Source organism: Marmota marmota, unplaced genomic scaffold, assembly GCF_001458135.2.
Source record: "Marmota marmota marmota unplaced genomic scaffold, marMar, whole genome shotgun sequence".
Lineage (NCBI taxonomy): Eukaryota > Metazoa > Chordata > Mammalia > Rodentia > Sciuridae > Marmota > Marmota marmota.
The window spans coordinates 42337210-42344006 of NW_025999932.1; positions in this window are offsets into that span (position 1 = coordinate 42337210).

Sequence of the window (6797 nt, forward strand, 5' to 3'; positions counted from 1 at the left end):
GATGTGTATAAGAGACAGATATATATATATATATATATCTATCTTCCTTCAAGATGTAGTTCTTAGCTTTTTCTCATCTCAAGCAAATATTATCAAAGAATGGACACCTATGCCTCCTCTTCCTCAATGCACCATCATCTGACCTGACCACCACTGCCTGCAGAACAGCTTCAACATAGCTAATCCATTAGTTTTTCTTCTCAGCTTTTGTTTTATTTTATCCATGAAGATTTCTTTTTAAGCACTTCTCATAACTATGTTGGCTCCTTCAAAACAGCAATACCCTATTTATTTCTATAATTATTTTTTGTAACTGGTTCAGTTTCTTGTTGTTCAAATGCAGGTGTTGTATGAGATTCCATCCTTGCACTTCTATATTGCTCACCATATTTTTTTCTTAGATGATCAACTTGCTCCAACAGACTCAGGCATCATCTCCCCATAGCCAACTTCTGAATCCATGTGTTTGTCTCAAAGTACCTTTGAAATATTTCCATCTGCATGGTCTTCAATCTGTTTGAAGTGAAACTCACTACCTTTCTCTCTTCTCCAAAACCTCCTCCCTTCCTTTGTTACAACTCATGGTAGTTAGTGGAACAAAAATTGTAGAGTCATCAGTGACTTCTTCACTCTTCCACCCTTCTCATTTCCATGATCCACTCACATAATCTATTGATTCCATCTCTGAAGTGTCTCTCTAATGCATCTACTCTCTTTTCCATTTTAACTTCTAACATCTTAATTGGGGCTTAGTAATTTCTTTTTTGAAATATATTCACTGCTTCTTATCTAATCTCTCTGGTTTGTGTCTCTCAAAATTTGAATCCGTCCTGTGAATGGATGACAAGGAAATTAAAACACTCCTCTACTTTTGATGCTCACACACTATCTGGAAAATAAAGTCCAAACTCTTCAATATGGCATTTGGGACCTTGCTAATCTATTTCAAACCTGTTTTTCCACTCCTAACTCTGCCCACACTGTTCTCTCTCTAGAACATGTTATAAACTAAATGCCCTGGATCATGGTGTTCCCTCTACCTATTATGGTTGTTCTTTATTTTGGGTCTATTCATATGTCATTTTCTCTGTAATACTGTCTGTGTCTTGCCTTCTCTCATAGCCTTCCTTCTACTGTTATTAAAAGAACACTGTAGTTACAGAAAGTGTTCATCTCCTCTACTGCAGTAGGTCCAAAGGGAAAAGTCTTACTCATTTTGGGTAGCATAGTATCTGACAAAGAGAGTATCCAGTAAATACTAAACTGAGCAGTTATACTTATGTGTTAAATGAGGCAGAATCTGGGCAAGGTTTTACTGACTGGAATAGGAACACAATTCAAATCAGATATTAATTTTCCTTTGTAGAAATAACAAATATTTTTCAATAGATATTAAAAGCAAAATTTTTAATTAAACATACATGAGACCACAAAAATGGCTATGTATTTATATTACCTAATATTTTCTAAGAAATATATCCTTCCAATTAATTAGAAAATACGAACAATTTTAAAATATTAGTTTTCTAAATGTTTTTATATTCTAGAGAGTTTACCCAAGAAATGACTATAATGTCAAGTAAATGCCAGTTAAGTTTAAGTAGAAACTGGGTCTTTTTCAAGGCCAACTCTTTCTTCCTTCACTTTCAAATCAATGAGAGATTACCAAAGAAGAAATTTTATGTCATTTGAACATGTTGAGGATAGATTTTATATTTAAAATGAGTTTTTGTGCAGTGTATACTGCAGTGTATATCTTCCACCTGTCTTCTTGGAGTTAGCAATTGTTCTCTAAAATAATTTTCATTTCATAATCAATAAACAATAATCAAACTTGCAGTTCCACAGTGAAATCAAACATACCTGGTGGCTTTACGGATGTCAATATGGAGACTCGGTGAGTTAAAAAGTCATACACATTCAGGATGAAGATTATGAAATGTGTTTGCTGATTCCCTGGGAAGAATAAAACAGCAAGGTCCTACTGAAGACCACAGTACAACCATAATGTCTTCTAAGCTACAGCCATATTCTGCTATCACAGCATTCACTGTAGCCATAGTAACACCTAATAAAGTACTGGTAAATAGAAAGAAAAAGCCTGGTAAATAGAAAGAAAAAAGAGATAAGGAAAATTAAAACATAAAATTTCAACTCAATTTGTGTCTAAGTTAAAAATGAATAGATTCACATAATTATTACACACAGTATTTTTAAAAATGAGATATATTATTAAAAAATACATGACATGGAATAGCTATTTAATGAGAGTCACTGTCTTTTTCCTTTAAAAAATGTACTATATGCTTTATTTCCACCACATTTGTACCATCTTAGTCTTCTCTCTTTTTAAAGTATTAATTGTGGTAAGAACATATAAAAATATACCATTTTAAGTGTACAATTCAGTAGTATTAAGTATATTTACACTGTTGTAAAACCAATCTCCAGCAGAACTTTTTTGTTCTGCAAATGTGAATGTCTATATCCATTAAATAACTAATTTCTCCTTTCCCTCTGTCCCTGGTGTCACAATTCTTCTTTGTTTCTGCAAATTTTATTGGTCTAGATACTCATATAAGTGAAGTCACTGGATGTTTAGTTTGCTTCCACCTCTTAGGTATTATGAATAATGCTGCTATAAACATGGGGTGGGATATGTCTTTTAGATTCTGCTTTTAATTCTTTTACATGAATATTCAGAAATATAGTTGATAAATCATATGGCAATTTTATTTTGAAATATTGAGGAATTGTCATACTGTTTTTGGAGGTGTGAGTCATTCAACATTGTTCCTTTTTTTTTTTTCCCTGAGATTATTGTAACTATCAGGAGCTCTTTGAGATTCTAATCAAGTTTTGGAATGGATTTATTTAGAAAAAAAGTGCCTTTGAGATTTTGTAGTGATTGCATTAAATCTGTAGACCACTTTGGGTAATACTGACATCAATATTAAGTCCTCCAATCCATGAACATGGCATTCCTTACCATTTGTTTGTTACTTCTTTCATTTCTTTCAGCAGTATTTTGTAGTTTTCATTTCTACCTTATTTTCTACACATAAAACAAGTCTATTTCAATTAAGTTTCCCTTTTACAAACTTCCCAGTTTTACTTTTCTTCCTCTCTTTACTGAATCCTGTGGAATTCTAAGATTAAACCATTTCCTTCACTCCTGCTCTCATCTACTTCTGGAAGACAAAACCCAAACATTGTTCCTTTTTTCCTTTATTCCCTTTATTGGGAGTTAGATTCAGCTGATTTAGCTGAACAGTAAGGAGCCCCCTTACTCCTTCCTTCAACACTCCATATGTATATGCTTCTAAAACTAAGCACTCAGGTGAAGAGATCAATCTTTCTGGATAAAGGAAGGAGATGATGAAAGGAAGAAATATTTAGATGATAGATTAAACTTCTGCTGGGAACCCACTGAATATGTGGTTATGGGAAGAACAGAATGAAATATCAGATTCTAGGTAAATAAGTGGATGAGATTATCAGTAGCCAAAACAGGAAACCAATGTGGTAGAGAAGGCTTTAGGAAAAACATATTGCATTTTTAACATGATGATTTTGAGCAACATTTGAAATTACAGGCAGTGATTTCAGAAGAAAGCAACTATAAAAAAGCATTCTGAGCTAAAAAGAAGGCTTTTTAATATGGACAAGAAGGGAGGAGCCTGGAACTTATGATGGAATAACCTCAAACCAGAGAGGAGTCACAAGAGCAGCTCTTGGTGCTGACTGCTTTTATATGGACAAGACTTTTATATGGACAAGAGCATCTCTTTGCCTTGGAGGCCTTTCTTAATTATTCACACACCTATAATTTATTCATCCCCTCTCTATTTGTTTCTTTCCTGAAGGTCATGAATATGCAAAAATATACATCTGGCTGAGGAATTTTTAATTAAATTAACTTATAGAAGAATGTTATACTTTCTGATATTTGATAAAATAGTAAGTTCATAATGCATCCAATTGTATCCTATTTTAAGGTTAACTTAATTATAATGTGAAAGTTCTCTTTTAGAACTTCATTTTGACTGCTTCATCTTAAAGATCTTACAACTAAACATTTCAAAACATTATTAGTAAATAATATTTCCTTTTTAAAACCAAGAACTGAGATTCAAAACTTACTTTGACAATGTCATATGATCAAACTGACTTCTCAACCAATTCCATTAATTTAGCTAGGTCAAAACAAAAATGTCACTTTCTTCTTTATGGTCTAAATATCAAAGTCACAGATTTACAACTAAAAGGGAATTCAAAACATCATTTCTCATTCCACATAGAATCATAACCACAGGAAAATCTAAATATTATTTTCAAATACCTTCACACAAAAAAATTCTGTAAGCTTAGTACAGTGTCTGAAAGTACATCTGTGCTCTTCAGCAACAGTTATGTAGTCATTTAAACTAAAAGCAGTTTTCCAAACGTGTCTTGTTTTATTTAACTCCTTATTTTTACATCTCTTGCTGCATCTGCGTGAATTACTTTCTACACCATGCCTGATATTCCTACTCTCTGGTGCCTGGATATCAAGGGTTCCCAAACAGAGGCAGCACTATGTCCCTAGGCAGTACTTAGGCAATCATGGAAGGTTGCTGTTTGATTCTTGCAATGACTGGGGGTGCTACTGGCATTAAGAATTGCAAGGGCCAAAGATACTTTTAAGGGCACAGTAGGATTATCTTACCCACTAATGTTAATAATATCCTTGCTTACAAACACTGACACTTAGCCAAAACCTAAAGACTCCTCAGGAATCTACCTAGGGACCATCTCCTTTGGGAATTCTACTCTGATTCATATCATTTGACTTATATATTCCCTTTATCTGCTCCTATAATAAGAGAATAGTACGCAGGCCCCACCCCTATCATTACATTGAACACAAAGTAATATAATTAACTGTCACACCCACTAGAAAAATTGATTTTTTTCCTGTACTAAAAATTCAGGAAAATTCTCAATGCTTAATTAATATACTTAACAGAGTGAGCAACCCCACATGATTTTTGGCAGGATCTGCAAAACTATAGATATGCAGTTAGCACCAAGAGCTGCTATTGTGATTCCTCTCTGGTTTGAGGTTATTCCATCATAAGATCCAGGCTCCTCCCTTCCCATAATCCAGACTTCATTGGCATGATCAACCTGATACCAAAGATACATGATAAAAAGATTTTGAAAATGGGGTTTCTCATAATATAAGCATTTCTGAAAGTACTTATTTCAGCATAAAATTATGTAACCAGCATAAATTACTAGAATTCAATAAGACTATCATTTCAATACAAAATACTAAATGCAGCATCTCTGCATGTTTTATTCAAAGGAAACTGGGTTTTAACACTTAAGAGTTCAATAAAGTTCATCGTGAAGACCTCATATTACAAATGGGTACTAGTCTTCCAAAAAGTAGACATTTAACATTTTAATAAAGAACTTAAATTAATTATCAAATTAATATTACATTTATTTTTCCTAGACTCAAATGAAGCGAGAATTTTTGTAAGGAACAAGATATTATTCCTTAATTATGATGCTAGTTTTTAGAAAATAATGGCTTTTCTTTCCTACAATTCAATAATCTTTCTTCTATATCAAAAAGGATAGTGTTACTCTACTAAGAATTAACCATACTTTTAGAATTGAAGAGCTCTATATGAAAAAAACTGAGATTCATATAAATATATATTATGAGATTTATGTAAATATATATTCATGACATTTATAAATCTCATAAAATTGATCTTTATGTTATGATACATAAATCTAAGTAAAACAATTACTAAAATTTTAGCTGAAACACCAGAAACAAAAGTGAAAGAGTTTAATTAAAATCGATGTAGTTACTGGTATGGTCTAAAAATATGGTTCAAAATATGAAACAAAATTTTACCTTTATTTGATAAAAATTTTCTACATTAAATCCTGCAGTATTTGCCAAACTACATACATTTTCTTGAACAACTACCTTGAGATCTTTTTGTTTGGAACTACTGAAGAGATTGAAGGAGCTAAGAGTTGGTATATAAGATATCCCACCTGTTCTTGTAGTAAAACCATGTATGAAAATATCTGTTGAAGACATGTAATGAGGATCAGCGAGTAGAATTCCGGGCGGCTGCAGCGACTCTGGTGCAAGGCGAAGAAGGCAGCATGAGCGACCCCTGAATGTGCATTTGGGCATATTTAGCCATTTGGTTTTGATTAGGAGAAAGAAGTCGGCCATCCCTGTGAAAGGTTACTCCCTGCGGCCCGCCAGCATGGTAGACACATCGCCCCAATTGGAGGAGTGGCGGAGCAGAGCCACCGCCCGCGCCTGCAAGGTAGGCAGACCTGTGACCGACCAGCGGAGCAGGCCCAGCGGCCTGCCGGCGTGGTAGACACATCGCCCCAATTGGAGGAAGGTCCCAGCTGCCGCCCACAAGGTAGGCAGACCGCGCATCCTGGAGAAGGGGCCCGGCGGCACGCCAGCCTAGCTGAAAGATCACCCCAATTGGAGGAGGGGCACAGCCGCCGCCTGCGCCTGCAAGCCAAAGTTAATCAAAAGGGATAAAGAGGGACACTACATACTGCTCAAGGGAACCATACACCAACAAGACATAACAATCATAAATATATATGCCCCAAACAATGGTGCAGCTATGTTCATCAAACAAACTCTTCTCAAGTTCAAGAGTCTAATAGACCACCATACAATAATCATGGGAGACTTCAACACACCTCTCTCGCCACTGGACAGATCTTCCAAACAAAAGTTGAATAAGGAAACTATA